This window comes from Chrysemys picta, chromosome 17 (assembly GCF_011386835.1).
Source record: "Chrysemys picta bellii isolate R12L10 chromosome 17, ASM1138683v2, whole genome shotgun sequence".
Classification (NCBI taxonomy): Eukaryota; Metazoa; Chordata; order Testudines; family Emydidae; genus Chrysemys; species Chrysemys picta.
Genome location: NC_088807.1, coordinates 559,643 through 587,097, shown reverse-complemented (window position 1 = coordinate 587,097; position 27,455 = coordinate 559,643). Strand labels below are relative to the sequence as shown.

The window sequence follows — 27,455 nt, the reverse complement described above, 5'->3', positions numbered from 1 at the left end:
CTTTTGCTGGTGTAACTGTAGGCTTATAGGAAACTGCTGGGGGAGGGGGAGGAACAAAAGAAGATATTGCACCACTAAGTGACATTGCTATACTGGCTAGAGTTTGAAGTGCTGTAGATCTTGTCTCATAAACACTCTCCACTATTGCTGATTACGCTTCTTGGCATGGGTGAAGAGGCTAGAAAGTACACCTGTCAGTAAATTTCAATGTTTATTCATCTGGAATGAGGAAACACTGATTTAACCCCCATCCCTCCAAAAAAATAAAAAAAAATAAAAGGAAATCAGAAAGGAAAATAAGCGCCAGTTCTTCTGATTCCATAAAGCCCTTGCAAGAGGCAAGGGATAAAGCTGGTTTTTGAAACCCCGAGAACTCAAAACCTTATGGCTAAAATAATCTTCAAAGCAAATCTGCAGTGACCAAGCCATCAGTCTCTTTAATGGTTTGCAATTTTAAGAATTTTTTTCCCCCAAGACTTTAAAACTATTCCAGTCCCTCCAGAGAGCTGCTCCCATCCATGTTCAAAGCCAGATTTGCTTAAACGTGTAGTAACATGGATTCTTCTGAGTGCTTATTAAACAAGACTGCTTGCGATTTCCAAAATACGTAACTTGTCTTGCTGCTCCCAGCTGTGTTTCAATGTCCGCTTCTGAGCAAAGCTAGAAAACAAGAAGTCGTTCACGCAGAGCTGCAGATGGACTGTATTTCACCCTTGTGTAGGGGAACAGCACAAGCTCAGACACCATTTAAATCACACTAGAATCGTGAAGCTCAGCGGCAGATTGTCAAGGGCTCAGCTCCCAATTGCCAATTTTGCCCATCCTAGGCCCTATGGAATTTAAGAGGTGCCTATGTGCCTTGTGCTAGCTCCAGTCTAAAGTTACCAAGAGCTTCTATTTGCTGGTTAGAATGGAGGGAGATTAACACCAGGGTCTCTGACCGTTTTTTGTTTGGTGCCAGGGCTGTGTTTTCTCTTTTAGTGCTGAGACTCCAGCCTGGTCTTTCAAATTGATTGTGAGGCACCTGGGTGTGGCCTCCATGGTCGAACCTATCCGTTTTAATGCACAGGTAGGAGAAGCAAGTTAACTGATTGGGGGGGGGGGAGTGGGGGTGTGATTCCTCCAGAAAAGCCGGCAGCTAGTCCTGACTAGAAGCCTGGTTCATATCATGAAGGGAACTGAGAAAGCACACAATGCAAACCTGTCTTGATAATATTGCATCTTGGCTTTTCTCCCCTAATACAGATCTGTATGTGTGTTGCCTAGGAGCTCCTTGCAGTATTTTTGTATTCTGGGGGGGGGGACCCTCTACAGATTTGTAGAATATATCGCTCAGACCTAAATAGGTCATGCATGACTTGGCTAGAAATTTCCAATTCAGGGAGTTATGCCCATGAACAGAGCCCGCTCACCTCTGCCGAAATGGCCTTGTTAAATGAGTATTTCGGTTCCTTGCAGCTGGGCTGGGAGACAGGAGAGATTTGATTCCACTGAAATGTTAATTTCACAGTATGACACCTGCACAGTTTATAACACTTAACACTAATAACAGTGATGAAATCTGGGCTGAAATTCTGAGCCTTGGAAGTTCTGCCAATACACCAGAGTCTGAAGCACAAAAGCTTCCTTTCTTCCGTCTCTTTTCTTTTTTTTTTAATTTCTCAATTATTTCTGCTTCATAGATAATTGCATTCTGCTGTCCTCAATTCCTCCGGCAGTTTCAAGAGGACACGCAGAGTTCTTTGTTGCTTCCTGTCCGAAGGTCTCCACCCACCCCAGAAATGCAGCCCCCTCTGATCTTTGCATGTAATTGATGCATACGTTCCAAGGCCAGGAGGGATCATGATGATCCTCCTGTATAACCCAGGCCAGAGAATTTCACCCAGTGATTCCTGCATCCAGCCCGACAACTTATGGTTGAACCGCAAGTTTCTCTGGCGTTTCCCTGAGCGCTGCTGGAGCAGAGCGCCTGGTTCCACAATGGCTGTCCCCCCCGGTGTTCGCCTCCCACTGCCGAGGTTCAGCTAATGTTGGGTTCCTCCCAGCAAGGGTGCTAAGCACCCTCTAGCCCTGATCCAGGCAAGCACAACAGCACACACCGTGCTTCAAGCACATGCCTACGTGCTGTGCAGTAGCCAGCCCTCGGGGCTAGGGGCCTCAGTGCTTCCACCCCACAGAGCTTCTGCTTCCGTACTTTCCACCCGGCACAGAGACTGGCCCTACAGGCAAATCCCAGTTTAGACCACCTGCAAGTTTCCCTGGGACTGGTGCCCATCCGGGTCCTGCTCCAAAGCCCTTGAAGTCGAGGGAAAGGCTCCTGCTGACTTCAGGTGCTTGGCACAAGAGCTGGGTAAATAATGGAGTATTTGGCTCATTGGCAGCCCTGAAAAATGGGGCGGGGGGAAGCTTTTGTTTGGAATTGAACTAGATGTTTAAATTTTGAGGTGTTGGGGTGGGTGGGTGTGTGTGTGTGTGTGTGTGTGTTTTAAACTAGTACACTGCAAAACAAAAAGTCCTTTCAAATCAAAACACTTTGGAAATGTCAATATGAAATGCTTTGGGGCTTTTTGTGTTTTTACTGAAGCAATTCAGTGAAATCTACAGGAATTAGCAAAGTGTTTCAGAGTAGCAGCCGTGTTAGTCTGTATCCGCAAAAAGAACAGGAGTACTTGTGGCACCTTAGAGACTCTCAAATTTATTAGAGCATAAGCTTTCGTGGACTACAGCCCACTTCTTCGGATGCGTGGGCTGTAGCCCACGAAAGCTTATGCTCTAATAAATTTGTTAGTCTCTAAGGTGTCACAAGTACTCCTGTTCTTTTTGCAAAGTGTTTTAGTGTCACTGAATCTGCTGGGGGGGGGGGGGAATGTTTCAGTCAAAAAAAAGTTGCGCCCGCTCTGCTTGGCCCGGTGGCAGGCGCGATCCCGGGCGTGCGGCGTTGTGGCCGTGTCTGCATGCTGCAAACTGAAGGGCAGGTTACGTGCGCCTGTTGGCCAGCTCCGTGCCATGCAATTAACCCATGATCTGCTGAAGTTGGTAAGGATGCCGTTACTCAGGGGACATTGATGCTGCAACCATGGGTGTGATTGCAGCTTGTGTGAATTTATCTGAGTTCGCTTTAGTCTAGTCAGTTTGGGTGTGACTGGAGCTCATTCAGACCTAGTGTAGACGTACCCGGAATCGGCAAGGACTGACTCCATGGTGGTTTATCCCCTGTGAGCGTCTGCTTTGCTTCCTCTGTTCTCAATCTGTGTCCCTTTGTGATACAGCTGCAGAGTCCAGAGCTCAGCGCCAGATGACTCATCTCGGCGCCCGAGGGCCCTGGGAGTCAGTCTTTCATCACAATCGTGTACATGGCATGAGCCTGGGGAGGAGAAAAATGGGCCCATTAAAAGCAACCAGTCGTGGCTGCACTTGGGAGGTGCACAGGTTTGTGGCTGGCCTATTCGATCTAACGCCATGGGTGCAGGAGATGGTCCCATTGCTTAATGTGCTGCTGGAGGGTGGTGCACTGATCCTACAGTATTGGGGGGGATGGAGGGGGGGTAACAGACTGAGGGGGGAGGCGAGTCTTTTATCTGAGCTCTGGCTGCAGTGGGAGGTATGTGGTTATTTAGAAAAGACACTGTTGGGCTGGGGGGTGCATGGCTTCTGGCCACCACTTCTTTCAGCTACCACCTCTCCGGTTCTTCGCTTAAAGCCCAGCAGTAAGGCGGCTGGTGGTAAGTCAGAGCACCTGAGAGGCCAGGAAAGGGGAGTCGTCTTGTGAAGGCTGCGCTTAGCGGGAGCTCTCCCAGCGTGGTGGCATCGTGGGAACAGCTGCCTCTTCATGCCCTTAATTCTGCTCTGCGGGGAAAAACATGGGGATTGGCAGAGAAGGCAACTTGCTGCCTCTCGGAACGAGCAGCGAGTTCAGGCCACAGTGAACAAGCGTCACGTCTCGGCGCTCAGCTTAAGCCTGGATAAACAAGCTTTGGAGTTGAAATCTGAGGCTGACCTTGAGCTCCATGAACCCCAAAGGAATGGGCTGAACTTGAGAAATAAATTCTTCTAGGCTGGGAGGGATGAGAGGAAGGAACCTCATTAGGTTCCCTGGGTCTCTGGCTATAGAGAGAATCCATCACTCCAGGTCCGCACATTAAAACAGTTAATCCGTTTTTATTCCCCGCCCCCCCCCTCCAGCAGACACCATAATACCATGTGTCTCCTACAAAGGGGGATTAGCTACTCCACAATGTGTTCCAATTATCGGCAGGCTTGTCAGAGGAGAGCCAGCGGCAGGGGGAATAATGCTCAGGCGTTAGCAGGAGCGGGAGGCTGAACTGAATCGTCTCCAAACCGCAGCACCTACGTCGGCGCCGCTCTTGCCCTAGGCGGGAAGTTGCCTGGTTAGAGTGAGTAAAAGGGCAGGTGGTGGCAACCTGCCTCAGCGTCTGAGTTATCACCATGGGGCGGGCTCCAGTTGCAGTGTCCTCTGGCTACCACAGGCAGGCAAAGTGCAGGGCAGAGATTCCAGCTTGCACCATCAGGCCAGTGCTTTTCGTTCATTTGCCCTTCCAATAAAAAGGAGCCACTTAGACTTTGCTCCAGTGTCCCTCCTGCACCCACATTTAGAAATCGGCTCCTTCGGGATCTATCGCCCCCTTCACCCAATGATTGACCCTCCTCGTAGACCAGCAGTCGAATCTGCGTTTCTCATTACTTTAGTGGAAGCAGCACCCACAGTGTACTCGGGTCTGTGTGGCACGGCATGGGCCTGTCCCCGAGGGGAAGGGACCTGCTGGCAGTACAGGGCTGGGCAGGCCACTGTGTGTCTGGCAACTGCCAGTTTGTAAGTAGTGCCTTTGCGCTGGGCAGAGCGGGGAGGCCCTGCCATGCCATGCCCCATTGCCCCGGGCTGGCCCCTCGCTTCAGGGACTGACCTCCCCACGCCATGCTCCATTGCCTCCATGGGGGCCCACAAATATTTTTGGAGCCCGGTCCACAAAAGGTTAATCCAGCCCTGCATTCAAATCCAGGTGCCTGCAGAACTCAAACAAAGGAGATCAGAACAGGAAAGTGACAAAGTCGGACTGGATTCTGGTGCTGCGCCGTGTGATCTGCACTCTGCCATACACACCTCTCTGCAACCTACTGGCACGTCTTGCTGCACATTAACGAATAAATAAATAAATGCATCGGAACTCCCCCCCCCCCCCCCCCCCCCCCCCCCCCCCCCCCCCCCCCCCGATGCTTGGCCTTTTGAGGCAGTGGGTAGTGGTAGCTTTAATGTGGGGCCACAATCATGCCGCAAATGGACACGCTCTCCACCCAAATGGACGTAGGTCAAGGGGGTTGCTTTGCTCTGGCATGAGTGGGGCAGTTGAGGGAATGCTACAGCGGAGATGAAAGCTGCTAATTAGCAGACTGAAAACCATCGTCCTGTGCATCAGCTGCTGCATCCAAGGTTATTTGGGAGCATTGTCAGTGATTAAAGTTTTAGAACAGCAAGAACTTTGTAAATCAAATATGTGTAAAATCAGATCAGCCTTAATTGGAGGGTAAATAAGGTAAGTTGTTTTTTCTCCTTTGGCTCTTGCAGGCTGGAGATGGAAGTGGCACGTTGCTCACTACAATAATGAGTAAAAGGCAACATTATAAGCGGTTCCCGGTTTGGTTTTAGTGACTGATCTAAGGGTTTTGAAAGCCCCTGTTCGTGCCTGCCTCGGGGCTCCAACCAAATTAGCCCTACGTGAAATTAAAGGCAGAGCTGCTGTTTTCCCCAGACAGGGTTTATAGGTGTTCTCCCTACAAAGTCTGCGTCCTTTGTCTGGGGAAGATCCCCCCCAGGGATGCTCTGCTCCCCTAAGGCCACTCTCTGGCAGCCTCTCAATCCAGCCCCACGTGGCTCTTGGGCAGCACAGAATCACCTGGGTGCAGTGTTCTCAGGCCCTGCCCCGATCCGTCCCCTCTTTGCTGGGGTCGGGGAGTCGGGTGACTGAAGGACCCTTACGCTAGCGCAGGGGTTCTCAGGACAAACGTTTTGGTGGCCCCAGAGTTCGACCAGCTCTTGCTGGTGGTCGCTTTCACACTTTTCCCTAAAATACTTAGTGAGCTTTAGGAAAAACAAAGAAGTATGCACATAGACACGTCCAGGGCTGCCGAGAGCGGGTTCAGGCCCCGGTGAAATTTTTTTTCGGGCCCCCCAGCAAGGGCGGACTGACTAAACAGGGCCGACGAGGGAGGGGCGTTGAAAGCCGGGGCCTAGGCCCCCTTCCGGACCACTAGGCCCCAGTAATTTGTACCGGCTTTCCCCCTCCTGCCCCATCGGCCCTGGACACGTCCAAATCATTGTCACTTCTTTATTGCTAGCTAGTAAGTGATATTAACAAACCTACAAGTATCACTTTTCATAGCAAACTTACTCAGCCCCAACAAGCCTGGGGACAAATTAGGCCCTGGAGGGAGGGGGTTGGAGGCGGCAGCGGGGGCTAGAGTCCGAGGCCCCATTACTGGGGGATGGGGATGGAGCCCAAGGCCACGCAGCTGGAGCCCGCTGTCTTGCCACCCCAGGGGTGATGCCCAAAGCCGGAGCGTCACCACCCCTGCGAAGGTGGGGAACTCACCGGCTCCCTGCTCCTCCAGCATTGTCCCCAGCTGGCTCCCAAGGGGGCAGGGCCCAACCCCTGCTTGCAGCCCCAGCAGCCAACACCAACAAGGTGCATCCAGGAGTGACAGGGAGGGGAGGGGCTGCTGCTTTCCCTCCCCAGCCCCATCACAGCCTGGGAGGATGTGGCCACAAGAAAAGCTCCTGGTGTCCGCATGCGCGAAACACCGTACTACTGCCACACCACCTGGGGAGGGCCGGGGGGGGGGGGCGTTCCTGCTGCTTCTCACTGACAGCACAGAGGGGCCAGGTGTCCCGATTTATAGGGACAGTCCCCATTTTCTTTTCCTTATATAGGCACCTATTACCCACCAGCCCCGTCCCAATTTTTTACACTTGCTGTCTGGTCACCCTAGGCCCGAGTGTGATGAAGAATCAGGCCACAGTCTGTGAGCAAGTCCGTGGAGGGCTCTGAAAACAGGTACCTCTAGATTGGGGGCCTTGCCTACACTGGGAAAGTTGCACTGGTTTAGCTTAACTCGGTTTTTAAATTGGCGTAGTCACACCAGGGCAAGGTTCTGTGTGGACCGTGTGAGATTGGTTTAGCTTAAGCATTTTCCCAGTCGACTTAAGTTAAATTGAAATAAGCCCCTCTTAAACTGAAACTGGAGTGTCCACACCGGGGCTTGAATTGGTTTAACTAAATTGGTTTAAACTCGCACCTGAGGTTAAACTGGTGCCGCTTCCCTGTGCAGCTGAGGCCTCAGCTAAAAGGCAGGTGTTGAGATTGCTTTCCCAGCACCGTCTCCCCAAACACGTACTGTAGCCTGTCAGGTGGTGAGTGCAAACAGCCAGACACCTTTTTATCCTAGTCACGACAAACCCAGGGAGGGCAGTTTTGAAGAGGAGGCTGAAATAAATGGGGATCCGATGGCACTGCTGGGGGAATGGCGACGGATGGGCTCTGCCGCTGCTTGCGAAATCTCTGGCACCAAAGCGATACCTTCCTCTGTCCACACTGAGCGAAAGGGGGTTTGCTCCCCATACACTGAGGCAGAGAGGAAATAGCAAACATTTACCACAGCCCCGTGTTTCCAGCTCTACGTCTTTGTCTCATTTTGTTTGTTTGTTTGTTGAAGCCTCGCTAAGCACATTAGCGTCTAATGAAAACCAATTTCATGTTGTTTAGGAACAATTAAAGTGCAGTCATTTGAAAGGTCAAGTGGGATGGGCCACTGTGCCTGGCACATATTAAAAATGAGTTAATTGCAGGTACAAGGGCAGACTTTTCCCAGGCAGTGGGGCTCTCCGGGGTGCCATTCCACTCAGAGTGAACAAACACTGTTACGTTTTGCTTCTCCCTTGGTGCATATGTGAACGCTGGGAGAATGCTGAAGTCCTGAGCGCTGATTTATCGGCAGGAATCCACCCTCCTAAGGACGGTATTAAAATTATTAGTGGAGTCTGAGCTGGCAGAGAGACCTGCACCAAGGAAGCAGCTTACAGCAAGGCAGAATTCTCTGTCTGGGTCGACCGTTAGGTGGCAGGGGTCGTTGCACATGCAGGTTACAATTAAGCCTGTGGCCCAGTGACGGCTGGAAATGTTGGGTAAGCATAAAGCTGAAACAACCAAACAGCAGGAGACAGAGGGACTTTATTGTAATAGCAGGTGAAAGGAGTGGAATTTCGTCTCTGGATACAGTGCGCGTCAGAATATCGATTAGAAGAGAGAATGCACTTCCAGCTAAGCTCTGGCAATCCAGTTTTTATTCCAATAATGAATTGGAATCGGAGACAGTTAGTTTTTAAATACTGCCAAGGATTTAGTCCTGATTTACTCCTGAGAAATGATGGCAGATGGCGTGAGAGATAGTGTGTGTGGGCAGGGCCGGCTCCAGGCACTAGCCTAGCAAGCAGGTGCCTGGGGAGGCCAATGAAGAGGGGGCGGCACGTCCGGCCCTTTCGGCGGCAAGTCGGCGACGGGGCCGTCGCTCCCTCTGGGAGCAAAGGACCTGCCGCCGAATTGCTGCCGTAGAATGAAGCGGCGGTAGAGCTGCCGCCGCAATCGCAGCTTATTTTTGTTTTTTTGCGCTGCTTGGGGTGGCAAAAATGCTAGAGCCGGCCCTGTGTGTGGGGATCCGACTGAGAACCACCCAGCTCTTTCCTTCTCGAGAATGCTGTCATCTGAGATTTGTAGATTATAAAGCTAGAAGGACCATGGTGGTGAGCTAGTCTGACCTCCTGCTTCGCACAGGCCATAGGATGTCCCAGTATTAATTCCTGTTTCAACGAGAGCAGATATTTTAAAAACATCCAGTCTTGATTTGAAAATTGCCTGCGATAGAGAATCCACAGGGCCCTTGGTAAGTTGTTCCAACAGTTTCTGCTTCGATTTGGTCAAGGGGTTCCCAAGATACAGTCCCCACAAACGACCCACCTCTAGAACAAAATAAGTGGCCCAGACATGGCTCAGACCCTGACCTTGAGGCTCAGAGGAGTTTGGTTAACTCTTTCTTGCCTTTCATTTTTGTGCTGGCTCTCCTTCCTTCCTTTCAGCTGCACCCGGGAGCACAAACTCTTTACGAGAGTCTTAAGAACATAGACCACTGGACGGCAAGGGACTTCCCGGGTCATCGAGTCTAGTTCCCTGGTAGTAAGGTGGGCGGCATCCTGAGGGCCACCTCGTGGCTAAAGAGGTCGCTCTGCAGGCCCCTGCCTCTGCTTTCCCCTTTTTCAGGGCTCCCCAAACTCATTCAAGACAGTCCAAAGAAAATGAAAACATTTTCCCCACCTGGGGTCCACTTTATTCAGTCCTCTGGCCATCCAGTGCAGCGTCTCTCTCCCCTTAGTTGGGGTGGGCTGTGCCTTTTTCCCAGGCACAGTTCGGTGGGGCGCCGTTTGTCGTCTCTGCATGAGCCAGTCTTGCTGCTGCAGGCTTGCTACGCTACCTCTGGCTTTTGTTTCCTGAGCATTCCCCACTACCTGCAGCCACCTGCTGCTCTTTTCAGGGGTTCAGCTCCTCTCACACAGGTCTGCCTCTCTGAGCAATCAGGGCTGGATAGCCCAGGGCTTCCAGCCATCAAAGGGCGGGCAAGCCACTCTGGTCCGCCCCTGCCATCGGAGACAACCCCATCCTCTGATCGCATTCACAAACTCATCACGCTCCATCTTACAACTAGTTCGGTTGTTTGTCCCCCACTGCGCCGACTGGGGGAGCGGAATCCAAACTTCGCTCTGATGGGTGGAGCCTTCCTCTAATTCCCAGGCTAAATTTATTCACAGCCAGTTCATCCCCATTTGGTCTTGTGCCAGCGCTATCATTCAGCTTCAGGAGCTCTTCCTTCTCTCTGGGGTTTATCTTCACCCCGCCCTTCCCCTCGATGTATTTGTAGAACGCAAACACGTCCCGGCTCGGCGTTCTCCTGACCCCCCGAGACTGAGGGAGCTCAGTCTACTTAACGTGTCAAAGAGGAGGTCGAGAGGCCGCTTGATCGTGGCCTATCTGTATCTCCACAGGGAGATGACCTCTCCTGTCGGGGTGCTCTTCTAAGAGCAAACCGAGGCAGCAGGAGATCAGACGCCTCTCTTTAGCAGTCAGAAAGAGCTGTAGCAGCTTTGCAAGGGAACTCGCAAACATCACTTGGAGTCTTTGGATCAAGGCTGAGTATCTGTTTCCAAACGCTCTGCTTAAGAAGAAACACCAGCTGCTGGGCTCAGGGGTGTGATTTACCTTGGAGGGAGCCTGGTCCCCGCCAGTGGGCGGGATTCTCTGGCCGGTGTGAGGCAAGAGGTCATATCAAATTGTCCTTTCGGGCCTTAAAACATATGAAATACTAAAATGCGGGGAGAGAGAGAGATCACACACTTCTGTTGTTTCTGATCCAGTTACAACTAAAATACTCTGCAGATCTCTCAAATTATTTTCCTCCATCTTGACTCCTCCATTTAGAAACACCACAAATACCTAGCTCTCCATGCTCTAACCACTGGATGCATTTCCAGGGAGGCCAGCCCATTTAGGAACATAAGAACAATCATGGTGGATCAGACCAATGGTCCATCCTGTCTCTGACGGGCCAGTGCCAGAACTTCAGGAGCATTGAACAGAACAGAGCAGTTTTGGAGAGATCCATCCCTGGCTTCCACTCCCAGCTTCTGCCAGTCAGAGGTGTAGGGTTACCTTGAGCATCAGGTTGCATCCTTAACCATCATGGCTAACAGCCATTGATGGACTCAGTCCTCTAGTTCTTTTTTGGAACCAGTTCTACTTTTGGCCATCACAATATCCCCTGGCAATGAGTTCCACCAGTGAATTGTACATTGTGAAAGAAGTACATTTAGGGGATGATAGTCCAAGACACCACAGGGTAGGTAGGTGTCCAACTTCCAGCAAAAGTCAAGTAGTTAAAGCTGGGTGCCTAATCCCCTGTGTGCCTTGGCAAAACTCTTCTTAAAGAATCTCTCTCCCGCTGGCTTTTCTTTGTAATCACGCTTGATTCTGAGGGGAACTGGGCCATGTTCTCTCAGCGCTTGGTGGCTCGTGAGATGTTTCAGAAGCTGTCTGTTGATATGTTCACGTCTCACTGAAGGAAGAGCTGTCATAAACGTACTGCAGGCAGGATGCAGCTGGCATTTTGGGGGCAGTTTGTAATGTAAATGGCATGGAAAGTAACTTAACTCTATACCAGTCTCCTTGGTGAATGCGTCCGGTAATTCAAACCCACCCCAGTTCCCTGGGCCAGCTCAGTGAAATCCAATTGCTCATTCCATTAAATACAGCAGTCCCCCGATTTGTCTCGTTCTAAGTAGTTTGCTAATGACTAGCTCCATCTGTGCAGGCTTTGGCTTTATATGTATTTTATGAGTGCGTTTTATCTGCCTCGTCCCTAAAGACCAAAAGAAGCATTTGTCTTATTTGTGACAAGCTTTTGTGAGCGGTATCCCCCAGCGGAATGATCAACGAGGCATTTAATAGGGGAATAATAGGGAGCTTCTGCGAGCGCTGACACACGCATACCATTCGTATTCAGGGTGCAATATATGACGCTGAACTCTCACCAGTTTTCCAGAGCGGAGTCACCTCCATCTGCTGAAGGGCGGGAATGCGCTTGAGAAACAACCTGCAACTGAATGCACCCCAGTCTACATGAAATCAATACAAGAAAACCCTTTTGTCTGCAGCATGTAGCCAGCTCAGGCCGGGCGTGGGGTGGGGGGGTTTGGGAGAGACTGGAGGAAACCTGTGTTGTTAATTCTAGGCTACGCTGGTAGCAGCTTGAGTGCAGTGTGAAAGGCTGGTTTCTGCACAGTATTGCGGTGCCGAGAGCGGCAGAGAGGTGTGCCCATGTGGCTTTCAAAAAGGGCGTTAGGCATCTAGGAGCTTTCGAAAATCCCAGTAGGTGGCTACCAGCCTCTTTAGGCACCTAAATACCTTTAACAATGTGATCTTAAGGGAATTCCTTATAGGGAAGAGATTTCTGATATCTGAGGGCTCTTCAATCCAGCCGGTTAAAGGCAGGAGGAGATCCCATGGCTCAGAGGTAGAAAAATCACAACCCTAGGGCTGTGGTGGGGTCTCCATCCCTTGGAGGCTTTACGCTAAGACAATGTCGTGTGGGTGACATGGAGTCTGGGTATTTCTGTAAGGCAGCTTGTTTGTTTACACTCCGTGTGTACTGCTCCTGGCACAGAGGTGGCTGCAGACCACTTGCGTTTGTAGGCAATCCCCCCTCCTAGGGGTCACGGTCCAACAGCAGGGCCCAGAAGGGCTGGCAGTGCCGGCGGGGGAGTAGGGGGGGGCAGGCCGCCGGCCGTGCAAGGCAGATGTGGGGGAGGAGGGGCCAGGAGCTAGCATGGCCTGGGACCCAGCAATGCATGTGAATAGTTAGCAGGTATCAGAATGTCCCAGACATACCCCCAGCCCCTGTCCCCAGACAGAGAAATACGGAGACTCTTTGAGAGCCTCCCACCGGCTCTGTCTCATCTCAGGCCTTTTCATTGCCTGGCCTGCTGCAGCTTTTCTACTTCCAGCCACCCCCTTGCCCCGGATAGCAGGAATCTGGGACTGCTGCTAAATGTAAACGAGACCGCCCAAATCCGGAACAAAGCCCCGCTCCCCTCCTGCAGCAGGGGAGAGAACCCAGGAGTCCTGGTTCCCAGTGCCCCCCTCGCTCTAACCACTAGCCCCCACTTCCCTCCTGCAGCAGGGGAGAGAACCCAGGAGTCCTGGTTCCCAGTGCGCCCCTCGCTCTAACCACTAGACCCCACTCCCCTCCTGCAGCAGGGGAGAGAACCCAGGAGTCCTGGTTCCCAGTGCGCCCCTCGCTCTAACCACTAGACCCCACTCCCCTCCCAGGGACAGAACCCAGGAGTCCTAGCTCCCCTACCTGCTCAAACCACTAGCCCCCACTACCCTCCCAGAACCAGGGATAGAACCCAGGTGTCCTGGTTCCCAGCCCCTCACCCCTGCTCTAACCACTAGACCCCCCTCCCCTCCCAGAACTGTAGCAAAATCACCGTTAAATGGTCTTGTCTGTCAAGGCTTTTGCTCTGCGATGGAGCCTTTAGGGCAGAGTCAGTGCGGGGACCCTTTCCAGCTTGCACAAACACCCAGAGCAAGTCACAGGGATGCTCTGTTCCCTTGAGGCACATCCGCCCTCAAACCGGGCAGAAATAAGAGGGGTTGAGCGCCCCACATCCACCCCGAAAGCCCCCTCCCCACAAGACCCAGCTGGTGCTGTGCTGTGCATCTCTGCAGCGTGAGTATTGATGAGAGAGACACGTGCAGCTGCTGCTGAAGGCATCAAATGGATTCGCCCTGGGGTTTGTCTCCACACAAAGCAAACCAGCTCCTCTTTGGTTTGTCTCTGATCAGCCACATACTGTGAAGGGATCCCTGAATATCTCCCCCCACCTCCATTTGTTAAGCATTTCAGTACTGAGCCAGGCTGGGCCTTTGCTCCTCTCCGCCACCTTGCAACATAAACCGTGATTAGGAAGCTGAGACGAGAGCCCAGGCCAGCATAAAAGTAAACCGATCAAAAGCCAGCGCGGGTCCCTGACGGAAGCGGGGATGAGTGAGGAGAAGCCAGAATTTCAGTCCCTGCTGTAGGAACAAAGGGAATCTGTGCGCATGAAAGGAATTATTCATGCCTGAAGGGGGAAGTATTTCTTATCAGGGGACCAGGAGCCAGGACTCCTGGGTTCTAATCTCAGATCTGACCCTGACCCTAGCTGAGTCACTTGCCCCATCAGTGCCTGATGGGCACTGGAGCAATGTCTCATGGGCTGGGTTTGTGAGGGGGGACTAGCCAGAGCACCCATGGGGCAGGTTAGTGCATTAGGGTTGAATTACATGGCAGAGCTTGCAATAGGATCAGAACCCAGGCGTCCTGATTCCCACCCTATTCTAACCCACTAGACCCCCACTCCCCTGCCAGAGCTGGGGCTAGAACCCAGGAGTCCTGGCTCCCAGCCCCCCTGTTCTAACCGCTAGACCCCACGATTCTCCCTTCCTTTATTCAAATATGGCCCCTGAGCTCAGTGCAAAGCTGAAGTAGACTTGTCCATTTCAAACAAATAGTTCTGCATCATCCTGGGTGTTTTAACGCCTTGTCTTAGCATCAAGTTAAGGGGAGTTGGAGAGCAAGTTCCCAATTAACACCTGCAGATTTATTTGTGGAGTAGAATGCAATGGCCAATGTTTATGACATTCGTTCAGAGCGGGCCCTGAAAGCTCTTGAAGAATCCAGACTAAAGCCATGATCTCTACACAAGCTGGGCGGCCTGCACAAACGCACTAAGCTAATGTGAGGCACTAATCTGCTGAGCGCACGTTTTAATGATATTGATAAAATAACTTTGACTTAATTAAAGTAAATTATTGCGTAACGATGCTCCCGGCGGGTAGCTGAGGGTTGGGTGTTTTTTTTTTCTTGGAAGCTGTACAAATAAAGCCGACGGATACTAAATACTTTGTTGTTCCACGGCCTGTAGAAAGCAGGGCCTCACCTCATGGTTTAGCTGGGCAGCTTCTAATCTAGGATCTGCTTCTTATTTTAAAAAAATACCTCATTAGAATGGTCACAGCGAAACCCATCAACACCCCAGCATCCCACCCCTGGCACGCTGGAGATCGCTGGAGATTTTTAAGAGCGGGTTAGACAAACATCGTTCAGGGGTGGTCTAGATCATACTTAGTGCCATGAGTGCAGGGGACTGGACGAGATGACCTCTCGAGGTCCCTTCCAGTCCTACGATTCTATGATTCTGTGTTAGCTATAATTTGCTGTAAGAACTTCGATCAACAAGCTGTTCCACTGTCACCAACCTCAGACACTGAAAACCCTGGTGCAGGCCCCCCCAAATCGTGAGGTTTTAACAATAATAAAGGTGGAGTTCTTTTTATTTCTCCTAATAGCTTTTGAGACTTTAGGAGTCACATTAAGTTTTTCTTCCCATAGCTGAGATTCTCTGGTAAATCACATAAGTCTTGGAGCTGCGCCTTGAAGAGAAGCCTCACATATCATGAGAGTCAGGAATGTTGCAACCTCTCATGATTTTATCCTATGTATCTTGCAGCCCAGCTCTGTGCAGAGGGGAAAATTCACAGTGCAGATAATAAGAACGTTGAAGGCACAGGCTCTGTTTGCATTGACTACAAAGGAGAGGCAAGTAATAGTTCTTTGGGGTGTCAGGATTTATTGTTTTCCCCCCAGCCAGGATACATGGGGTTGGGTTCTGTGCTGTCTCACTTGGGAGGCACAGGCCAGGGGCAGGGGGAGAAGGTGACTTTGCACCATCCAGTTCCTGATCTGACGGTGTCATTCACGACTCCATGTTATGGGGTTTTCTCAACATACACACAAAAAGTACCCTTAAAGACTTCCAGGGTCTATTTCTCTGTTATCCTGCATCTCTTTGCAATTGTTGACGCTGGCTCAAAATGCTACCATGGTGATCTGGTAGCATGCTACTCCAGCCACTTGCTGCTGTAAGCGACGGGGCCATGGAGAATCCTGAAACGTGCATGCCTGAGTACGTGTGGAAGGTGCTGCATCTGCCCTGAACTCAAGGACACTAATTGCAGTGGCCACGTTGCTCCGTGCAGCACAAGCGCTTATCACGGCAGAGGGAGGGTTGTAGTCAGGGCCGGCTCCAGGCACCAGCTTGTCAAGCAGGTGCTTGGGGCGGCCGCTCCAGAGAGGAGCGGCACGTCCAGGTACTTGGCGGCAATTTGGCGGACGGTCCCTCACTCCGCCTCGGAGTGAAGGACCTCCCGCCAAATTGCCGCCGCAGATCGTGATCACGGCTTTTTTGTTTTTGTTTTTTTGTTTTGGCTGCTTGGGGCGGCCAAAACCCTGGAGCCGGCCCTGGTTGTAGTGGCCGAATGTGGATTAGATGAAGTGAATAGATGGGGCGATTTCCAAATAGTAGCATGACAGCCCCTCCCATTAGTCCCCGCCTGTGTGGCAGGTTATCACTTGGGCTGGGCTGAGTTAATGCAGCCACAGAGATCTGTCAAGGTCTCTGCCATCCCTAATGCCCATTGCAGGTGTAACAGAGGAGGGGTGGGAGTGTGATGGGCTGTGAAACGTGCGCACAGCGCCAGAGATGTAGGTACCTGGTTAAAAGAGTGCAGATAAACCTGGAGCTGGATCTCCCGCAAACACCTGCACGGCAATCCATGCCTATGGGAGCCACCATGCGCTCCCAGAACCCGCCCTCCTATGCAGAGTTTTCCTGGGAATTGAAATTAGAAGAGGTGTTTGAATTTACAGGGGAGAGGGTGGGAAAATGACTAAACCGGCAACACTGCGTAACTAGCTGACATAGGTGCAGAGGGGGCTGCCACACCCGCTGGCTTGAAGTGGTTTCCATCATCGACCGGGCTTACAGTTTGGTTCAGTGGCTCTCAGACCCCCCCCCCCCAACTGTACAAACTGTTCCAGCCCCCCTGCTAGTTGACCACTGGGGTGGGGGAGTTCAGGGAGGATGTAGGGAAATCCCATGTTACAGGAGACTGAGAGAAAGAGTATGCCCTGTCCAGCCACACCTGGATATTTAATCCCATAACTGCTGCAGGACCCTGTGTGCTTTCCAGGAGGGGAGTGGCGTTAAGAGAGCTGCAGTTGAGAGCTGGCTCTAAAGCTCAGTGGAACCTGAGTTCTGAAATTTGATCCGTTTGCAAACGGTGTTTGCAGGTGAATTAACAGCAGCCGGTCAGCAATGCTTGGTGCCGGAGAGACGTCAAATCCAGCTCCTCGACTGGGTGTCTGCCACAACCATGCAACTCTGCTTCCCCCAGTGCTCCTGTCCCATCTCCCAGTCCCCTCCTTACCAAGCCAGAGTGCAGGGTGCTGAATGGGTGACCATAGTCGTCACCTGCCTCGCTGCATGGCAGCACCTCAGGCATCTGCTCCTTGCATCCATCAGGTGGAGTTGGATTTGGCCTCTTAATTGGGGACCAGAACCCAAGCCCCCGTGCTGCTGGGAGTCCCTGGGCAGGAGCTGACAGGCTGTGATGACTGGGGGAGACAGGAGAAGGGAGGGAGCGGTAGCACAGACGGAGGGAGGAGAAGCCTGCACATCACTTGGTAATTTTATTCCTATTTTGTGCATGACACGGCGCCGTTCCCCGCCTGCCTGACAGCTCAGCTGTCTCCAAGACGCCTGTTTACACAGTTGGAGTCGGGGGGGAGAAGGGGGGAAGGCAGGTACCACCAGCAGGGAGCTGGGAAGGAATGACAGGCACATCTTTAAAAAATAAACCTCCTCTTCGGAGAGCAATTCGGCACCTCCTGGTTTAACCTTTGGAGCGCGAGAGCCTGGAGTTCCGAGTGGCTGAGAATGGAAATGCTTCGTCTTTGCTGCAGCAGGGCTGCTCTGTCATCCCTCCTCTTGCTGAGCTGACTTCCGACGTGTGCTCAGGGTAGGGGACCGGACAGCAAGTCTGAACAATCGAGATGGGGGTGGGGGGTAATAGGTGCCTATATAACATTAAGCCCCAAATAACGGAAGTGTCCCTATAAAATCCGGACATCTGGTCACCGTAGCTCAGGGTAGCAACAACCTCGTGATGCCCTGTAGCATGGGTGTGAACCCATGGGCCGTCTGCACCTAGCCACAGACTTACCTCTCTCTGCCCATTAAGATAAAGGATACTCCCACTAAGTGGCAGCAGTAGTAGGCTGTTCTCCTCTAGGGGTCAGATTTTCAGAACAACGGAGGGTACTGAACACTGAACATCCCCCACTAGAGGGGGGACTTACATCACAAGCCTGAGCCAGGCTGACTCTTCCAGGGCCAGGCTTACGATCCAGGAGTGAGCTCCGTGATGACTGTACAGAGACACCCCTTGATTTACTGTGCATAGTAAACTGCCCTGGGTAATGAATTTAATGAATTCCCCCGGCTCTGCTGCAGGAATCCTCACAGTTCACTTTTTCTGGAGAGCGCCTCAGTGCAGCAGCAGCTGTCTCCCTGTCTCGCGTCCCGTCAGTAATTCTCTGAAATGTATTCCAAGCGTTGCTGCGCGCGGTGAGGTGCCCGTGAGGATCTGGGGTGGGAGGCGTGTCGATGAAGCAGGTCAGCAGCATGAAGGGAGGAGAATGGGAGCTGCTGACACAACTTTGCTCTCTGCACTTTGGGATTTGCTTGTTCTTAGATATTGGGATAATTGTGGGCTTTGGCCCCATTTCCCCCTTCTCTGGGTGACGCGCGCCTCTGTGCAAAGGGCTCTATTGTAGCAGGCCAGGCCTAGGATTTCCCTAAAGGAGCTGGACACCTCACTTCTGCAGGTTCCTCTGAAAATCCCAGGCCCAGACACTACAAGAAGTCAGCAAAGTTCAAACTGGACGTGAGAGGCAAAGCTCGCAGTGAAGACAGGCTGCTCGCAGCATCACAGAGACGCTCCGAGAGAGAGGTGCCGTCAGCTGGTGATTTTTAGGCACGCAAGGATTTCAAATGTCTCTTTGTGCCATCTGGGCAGGATGGCCCCATTCCCCCTCAGTGACGTGGCCCTGCGAACAGCTGAGCTCACAGCAGATTCTTCAAGCTTGGAAAGGCAAAGCGCTAGGAAATCAACTGCAAGTCACAGTCTTTCATTGGTAGGGGACCGGCTGGGTGAGTGGATAGGACACTGCCACCTCACGTTTCTCTAATGCGCAGGGATTCCTAGTGATCATCTGAAAACTGGGGGGTTGAGAAAACAGTTCCTGATGTATCTGTGGTTGCATGACAGCCATTCACTTGATGGGTCCTTGTCCCCGTGCTCTGCTTTGATAGTGCACCTCTTCATCTTGGAAAGGCCCAGCATGGATGGAAGGGGTCTGAAAGCAGCAGCAGGAAAGAAATTAAGCTTGGGAACACTGGATCAAAGTGCTCTGGGCCCCGTGTGCACCCAACACGCTGCACTTTTCTGAGCATCTCGTCCCCTTTGTAGGTGCCAAGTTCTTTGGGAACCCTGGCCTTAAAGGGCATTGCGGTGTGAAAGATGCATGCCAAGAGCAGCCAAAGCCCAGTGCATAGGAATCTCTTCCTGTAGGAATAACTCCTTGGGAAATTGGTCCGTGACCTGGGGAGGGAGCTGCTTTGGGAAAGCACTTGCAACTCTTTGGCATTTAAAGCAGGTGAGGATTTTGCTCTAGGAGCTTTCAGAATCCAAGGTGAAAGATGTCGGGGGTATTTACTGCCACTGATGCTAGTGAATTGGAAGGATAAAGTGAGGGGTGGCAGGACTGGCTTTCCTGATCACCTCCGGCTGCAGACATGCTGCCTCCAAATTGATTTCTGATTGCTCAGTTCTTTTGTGAGAGCTGTCGGCTGAGGTTAGCCCCTTGCATTCAGCCAACGGGGTCTCTGTACTTTTTAGGATTAAAGCTGTTAGACATTAACAACCTGCCGGAGCCTGGTTGTACAAAGCAATCATCGTGCAGGGCAGAGAGACCGTGCAAAACATGGGCCCTACACCTTTGCTTGCTTAGACGTTCATATCTCCATCCTCTCTCTGACCCGGCGGGTCCAGGATGAGGGGACTCCGCACAGAGGCCCTGTACAGGCAGGGGGTGCTGCGAAATGGGATCAGTGACCCGTCCTTTGTTAATGTCAAAGAACAGAAATCGGTTCTGGAGTTTTGGTTTCTGTTCCGGCCGACGGACGGCATCCCCGCTCGTGCCTGTGCACCATCTGGCTATGCCAAACACTGCCTGCAAGTGAGTCCACATGGCTGGGAGCCCGGCTCTATTATCTCCCAGGCTAAGAAGCCAATTTATTTTTGTTGACATGTCTTGGAGTAGGATAGGATCACTCATCGAGGTCTGTCGAGATGATTGTGCCTCATCAGGATTCATTTGTACATTGCAGCCTGCAGACAGGGAGCCGTACAGCCGTACAGCCCATCTCCAAGCTGTGTGGCAGCGGCACCGCAGAGCACCTTGGGCTCCGTGGGAGGGGTGCTCTTGCTCTGCGGGGTGAACGGGGATAAGAGAGGCCACCGACCCGGCCACGGCCATTTAGGGGCACCCAGCGAAACCCACGAGCCTCTAAGGAGGCGGGTGCAAATATCCCTCGTTCCAGAGATCGGCTTCCTAGCATTGAAGGGTATGCGAGAGTGGGTTGAGGAGTAAAACACAGAGGAGAGGGGAGCGAATGCAATAGCAGGAAAGACAGTCTGGGTCTGTGAATACGGGGACGCCTGGCAACAGGCAGCCGGAGGCTGGGCAGCTTCCAGTCTCGCGGTCAAGCTCTAAGGGGCTGATTCTGAGTTATGCTAAAGACATGTCTACACTGCGAGGTAGCTACAGCCACTTCAGATCCCCCCCCTGCAGTGTGTTGGCCAAGGGCATCGGGATGGCCCTGCAGACTTCGACGTTGACGGGAAAACTCCAGTATCCAGGGCCCAGAAAGGAGTCTGAGTCTCACCATTGACCTGCATGATGCAGGGTCAAGCTCTGCTGACGTGCAGGGCGGCCGGTCCAATGCCTGGGCTGAAGTGGGGCATTTGTGCGAATTAAGTGGCATCCTCAAAACAGGATATAACTGGGACTTAATTGGTGCACGGGACTCGATCTGGCTACTCTGCCCCTGGGAGAATTTCACAGCAGTGCCTCCCGTCCCACGCATCCAGAAATCCCGAACCAGGCCCCCCAAAGCATTCACTTGTCGTAAAAAAGCATGAACTATTTGAAAGCAATCGGCTCTGTGTCTTGTTAATTTGCTTCCTGGTATTGGAGCCACCAGGGATCACCTTTTCAGGCTTTACTCTGCCTCTACAAGGGCCAGAAATGAGTGAAATGAAAGCAAGGATTCCAGTGCTGTCAGCTGAGCCCGGGAGCTGGGGATTTAATGATGGAGAGACTTGAAATAAAGCTGAAAACTGGCAGTGCTGTAAGACATGCTGCGCCAGGGTAAGATGGGGCTTTTAGAATCCCCTGCTGTTGCACCGGCTTGGGGTGAACTTCACCCCTAACAAGATTGGCAGTTGGACCCGCTGGCTGCTCTGCCCTGAGAGATCACCGGGTCGGGGCTCAGAACTGGGTCAGGAGAAGATTTCATTTTCCTCGGCAACCCTGGCACAGATGGATTGATGAGGAGTGATTTCCCCCGCCCCCTCCTTACTGATCTCCTGAAGCACAGAAGTGCCCGGACTCACGCCTGCAGCTGAAAGGAGAGAAATGGGTATTGATTTAAAAGAGCAAAACTCCTCTCCTCTTCAAGCGCTGGCAAGCTCTTCAGGGATTGTCTCAGCCAGTTGTGTGTGACCTTAGGCTGAGGAAGAGCTGGGATGGATATGAAAAAGGAACAAGCCTCTGAGGTGATATCTTCCCTCCCTCTCCCCCCCGACACACACACACACACACACACACACACAATATTGTGCATGCTCCATTATACAAGCTTGCTTTCATGCATTCATGCACACAGATACGTACGCACCCGCATGCACAGACACTGAAGACTGAGGGAGGGGGCGCGGTGCAGTGGTCAGAGCAGTGGACCGGGAGTAGGACTCCCAGGTTTTATTTGCAATTTTGTCACCTTGGCAAGTCTTTTTTTCCCCCCCTCTCTGGGTCTCGGGTTCCCATTGTAAAGGGGAAAATAAGACCTCCTGCCTCCCAGGGCTGCTGGAGAATTAATTCATGTGTGAGAGTCACATGCTGGAGACTGAGGAGTAGAAAGTGTCATGATTATTCGCAGTGCCCTGGGCTGGAATAGCAGAGGGGCTCTGGGTCAGAATCCAGGGCCGCAGCAGAGCGGTGTGTCTGGTGGGGAGGCCAGGGCTGGAGCAGCAGTGGGAACTGTGGGATGGGATTGAGGGCCATCGATAGAGCTGTATGTGGGGGAGGCGCATTGTCCAAGCTGGATGTGGGAAGCCGGCACTGCCCCGGTGTCCTGCCCCAGTGCCAACATTCCTTCATTCCATAAACAATAACATCATTAAAGAGCTGGAATTACATTTGCAAGGAAGATGCAGCCTGTTGGCTGCTGCTCCGCCAGCCCTGGGTTGGGCTTCGCCTGCGTGTCCGTGATTGCACTCTCCGTTGGATCGTGTTGGCTGGCTGCTTGGCAGAGCCCAGCCAGCGACATTTGGGATTGTGCCTTCGGCCGCTGATGCAGGTCCAGCCTTTCGCCTCCCCTGTGCACTGGTGTGACTGGGAGGCGTCTCCTCCATCTGGGCTGGAAACCCAGGACAGCAGCGGGCCGCAGCAGGGGCGGGAGCAGCTGCTGAACTGGACGCTCCTGTCCAGCACTCTGGATGTCAAACCAATGGAGCGTTACCCAGCCTCCCCCTTTCCAGCAAGGCATCGTGCAGCCCTTCCAGGAGCTAGACAGCAGCATAGGGTGCCAGGCAGCAGTTCCAGGGCGCCAATTACACGCAGGCACAATGCTCGGTCTGCTGCTGCCAAAATACTGTATGCTGCTCACAGTGCAATGTGTCGCTTGCTTAGCGCCGGCCTAAGGCAATCATTGCTGTCTGGACCAAATTCCAACCCAGGGAATTAAATTCTCCCTCCCCAAACCCCTCCTCTGCAGTTTCAGCTGGACACAGGATTCATCTCCACTCCCTGTCCTGTCCTGACCTGCCATGCTGTGGTGTGGGCTGCTAAGCAGACAGGGAGTGGCATTCAGAGTGATTACGCTGTGCCCAGAGGGAAGTTCACCCCTGGCCCGAGCAGAGAGCCAGCACAGGGCCTGTGCCAGCAGTAATTCCGGCGTCGTGCACGTGTGTAACTGGAGCATCGGCTAAGGAGCAGCTAGGTTTGGGTGGGAGGGAGTGGGGTCTCGGTCTGGTCGGGGTTGAGCAGTGGCTGGCCCTGATAGGATGGAAGCGGTGCCACAGTTTGCAAAGCACTTTGGGATCTTTCACAATACAAGGTGCCGCCTACACCTGACGGCTGTGACGAGCTGTGAGAACTGTGAAGCACAGGGCAGGGCGCTTTTGCTGCAGGTTTTGGGAGGTTGCATCCCACAGTGAAATCATTGCCTCGGAGAAAAGCTGCCCTTGCATGATAAAACCTCAGAACTGCAGCACGCAGCCCCAATTAAATGGAGGGTGAAGCCCCGCCCAGCCGTGAAAACTAGGCCGTGAAGTGCTAAGGAACTGGAGGTGCTTAGAGTGGGCTGTGTGGAAGTTTACGATGGCACCAATCAGGCTTGGGGAAGCATTAATGTCAGAATAAGCATTCAGTGCCCAGGCAACCCAGCCCCGCAGGGAGACCCAAGAGCTTTCTGAGGTGGCCATCTGGAACCAATACCAATTAGCCACGCTCAGCGGTGACGCTGCGTGACTCTCCCGGAATGAACTGTCGAGAGAGACGAGAGACTTAAACATTCACCATCATTTCTCTGTGGGCGAGAAGCGCCCCTGGGCACAGACACAGCACGAGGCCTCGGCACCATTCATGTCATTAAGTGTTACATAGGGCCTAGCTCTCTCTCCTTAGACTTCCAGTTGCCCTCTGCCTTGGAGCAGTCAGGCGGTAATGACCTGCTCCCTGCTGAGCCGGCCAGAGGCTGCTCTGATGGCCTGTGGGAGGCAGGAGCCGGAGCTGTCACTAATGTGCTGCCATCTCTCGTACGTGCCGTGGCATCTTGTCTAGCTGCCCAACAGCCAGCACTAATTATCCCTGCTTGTGCTTGCTATTGGGATGCAATTATCTACTTGCCATGCCAGGCTCGGCCCTCGGTTCAAGCATTATCCCGGCCAGCTGGGGTGCTTTGGACAGCGGTGGCGGGTTGCTGTGGTTACAGGTGATTGGCGATTACTCATCCTTGGCATCCCGTAGCCTGGTATGTCTCCAGGCCCTGTTCTCTGCTGGCCTGGGAAAGGGTGCAGGCTGCCGTGGACTGGTGAGTCCTCTAAGCAGCAAGGTCCCTGTCTGCATCATGGAAGGAAGGAGGCAGACGGTGGCAGCAGCTGCTGAAGTCTGTATATACCCAGAGTCCTGGGCAGGCAGGGCCAGCCTGTGCAGCCGTCTGTGCTACCACGACTTTGCTGCCGCTGGTACTTCAGCGGGCTTGTCTCTAGATCGATCACCACTCGCTTGGGCAGGCCTATAGGTGGTGCAATCACACCCCCCTGTTGTAATGCAGACATCCCCTTAGTCTTCCTGTGCCTGGAACTTGGGGAGAACTGCCCCTCCTTTGTCTGCATTGTCTAGATAGTGAGCTTTGGGGCAAGGACTGTCTCGCACTCTGTGTCCATCCAGCACCACGGGGCCCTGATCTCAGTTGCGGCCTCTAGGCACTAAAGAAATGGAAATAATAACAATACCTGGGCCATTAGATAGTGTGAGGTGAAAAGGGCCATTAGGACCCTGGTTGCTTGGATCGACTGTGGCACATTCTGTGCTGCTCGTTCCCTATCCCTAAACCAGAAGACAGAGGTAATGTGAGTGAAAGCAACACAGAGACACCTGCCTGAATTTGCAGAGAGCCTGGAACAATAGCTTGGTGGGGGAGGGGGGAGAAAAGCCCTCAGTAACCTATGCAGACCGTTCCTGCCAAAAGCAGAATCTGAGAGAAGGACTTACTGCCCTTCTTCACAAACAATTTTAAATCAAAATATTTTCCAGCTGGTAACTAGCGAGCTCTGTGGGCAGACGGCTATGATCCTGCATGGTATATTTACAAGGCCTGTCTTTGAACAGGATGGGGGCCTGTGAGATCCAGTTATCCCGAAGACTTCTGTAGTGAAAAATGAATCCTCTGAATTCCAGGATTTCTGGGCCTCGCTGAGCTGCAAACAGCAGGCTCCAAAAATCCTATTTCCTTTTATCGTTCCGGGATATGAACTTTGTGAGACTTTAGCGTGATCGGTTTTAATGGAATCGAAGAGATGCATAAAAAGAGTGTGTAATACGGGTTATTGCAGTTAGCCGGGGACATTAAAACAGCAGGGACTCTGGGCCGGCAATGCACTTCAGTCACTTCACTACCGACGTTTAGGCCAATTTTAGAGTGCTGAATAAACAACAGGCCAGAACGGCAGTGGGAGCCGGCGGAGGTGGGAGGGGGATTAGAATGGCACTTCCTCCATTACACAAAGTATAATCAAACCAAACGGACTTTTCCCTGTCCCCCGACACCTTGTGAGGAACCGAGCATAGCGGAGTTTAGCCAAGTCTTTGGAAGCAGAGTATGGGGACAGAGCCTGCCGCGTTACAGTCTGTCCATTCGCTGCAAAGGAGTAGGATCTGGCTTGTCGCCACTGAACTCCAAGAAACAACGTATTTGGACTGGACAAGTTCTTAGAATTGATGCAGAGACAGGAGGGGGCATCAGGGCTAGTGCCTGGATCACAAGCTAACAAAGGCCTTAATTCAAAGCCTAATTTTTGTTATGACAACAAGTGAAAATAAGTCTGACATCGCCACTCGTGCCCATTGCAGCGTAAGCACACAGCAGGTAGTTCTCTCTAGGCTCAGGGCTGGAGTAACAGGGAGCGCCGTGGGTGGGACATAAGGGATATCAGCAGAACTGGGGTGAGGACGCCCAGGGCTGGGACAGCAGTGGGGACTGCAGGTGGTGTATTACAGGTATTATTTGTGAGATTTATATTTGTTATTGTGAAGTAGCAACATTTTTTTTCTGTAGATCTTCATAGGAGGGTCCTTCCTCTACTTTCTGATATACTCTGAGGGACCTAAACTCCATGAACGTATCTAGTTCTTTTTTGAACCCTGTTATAGTCTTGGCTTTCGCAACATCCTCTGGCAAAGAGTCCGCAGACTGACTGCATTGTGTGAAAAAATACTGCCTTTTGTTTGTTTTAAACCTGCTGCCTATTAATTTCATTTGGTGACCCTAGTTCTTGTGTTATGAGGAGGAGTAAATAACACTTCCTGATTTACTTTCTCCACACCAGTCATGATTTTATAGACCTCTATCATATCCCACTTTAGATGTCTCTTTTCCAAGCTGAAAACTCCCAGTCTTATTAATTTCTCCTCACATGGAAGTTGTTCCATACCCCAATCATTTTTTTCTGTACCTTTTCCAATTTCAATATCTTTTTTGAGATGGGGAAACCAGATATGCATGCAGTATTCAAGATGTGGATGTACCATGGATTTATATAGAGGCAATATGATATTTTCTGTCTTCTTAGCTATCCCTTTCCTAATGACTCCCAATGTTTTGTTTGCTTTTTTGACTGCCATTGAGTGGATGTTTTCAGAGAACTATCTACAATGACTCCAAGATCTTTCTTGTGTGGTAACAGCTATTTTAGACCCCATCATTTTATATGTATAGTTGGGATTATGTTTTCCATTACTTTGCATTAATCAATTATTGAATTTCATCTGCCATTTTGTCACCCAGTTTTATGAGATCCATTTGTAACTCTTCACAGTCTGCTTTGGACTTCACTATCTTGAGTAGTTTTGTATCATCTGCAAATTATGCCGCCTCACCATTTACCCCTTTTTCCAGATCATTTATGAATATCTTGAACAGCATTGGTCCCAGTTCAGATCTGTGGGGGACCCTGCTATTTACCTCTCTCCATTCTGAAAACTATTTATTCCTATCCTTTGTTTCCTATCTTTTAACCAGTTACCAGTCCATGAGAGGACCTTCCCTCTTATCAAATGGCTGCTTGCTTTACTTAAGAGCCTCTGGTGAGGGACACCTCAGCAGGTGTCTTTGTGTTGCCCTCACTCACATCACATTCTGAAGGTTTTCTCTGCAACCAAAACAGCCAGAGACTGGCGTTTTTTTGTGTGTCCCCCCCCCCCCACCACCAATGAAAGCTGAGACCCTGACCAACAATCCGGAGGTCTGTCCTTCATGCCTGCCAAGCCAGGGGACTAGCCTGTGCCCTGGGAAATACCATCTTAGAGACATTTCAGAGCATGTTTCTAGATCATATTCCTGAGAATGGCCTGTTTCCACACAGCTGCGTTTTTGCTCCCTTCGTTATTCGCCTCCGCTTCGCTCTTTATCGTATGAAATTAAAACAGCTGTTGCCTGGTGGTATAAGAGCAAGGCATGCTCTGGGGCTGGTTAGGTGGCATTGCGGTGATTAATCACTGACAATCAATTTCCAGAAACCTCTCTTGTTTTGGCTCCTGTGAACGTGTGTAGTTTGTTTCATCCAAGAGAGCCCTTGTCCGAATGGAACAGGGCTTTGGAGCGGAGCCCGGAGCTGGAGTGCGGAGCAGTGGAGCTGCAGGTTTTTGCCTGGAGCTGGAGCGGAGCCGGAGCACAGCTCCAAAGCCCTGGAATGGAATGGCTGACAGCTTCCTGCAATTACCACAGCCACTGCTGGTAGAGGGGCCAGACACTGTCCTGGCTGGGATTCGATTAAACTGTTCATGGTACTTCTCTGGTCCATGTCACCATTAATGGACTTAGGCTCCTGTAA

At 51.8% G+C, this 27,455-nt stretch overlaps 1 long non-coding RNA gene across 2 annotated transcripts in view; it reads left to right on the top strand.

The window, feature by feature from the left end:
* Window positions 1-27,455, top strand: part of LOC135976367 (uncharacterized) — an 82,783-nt gene that overhangs the window by 10,297 nt on the left and 45,031 nt on the right. The gene's annotated exons all lie outside the window — the stretch shown is intronic.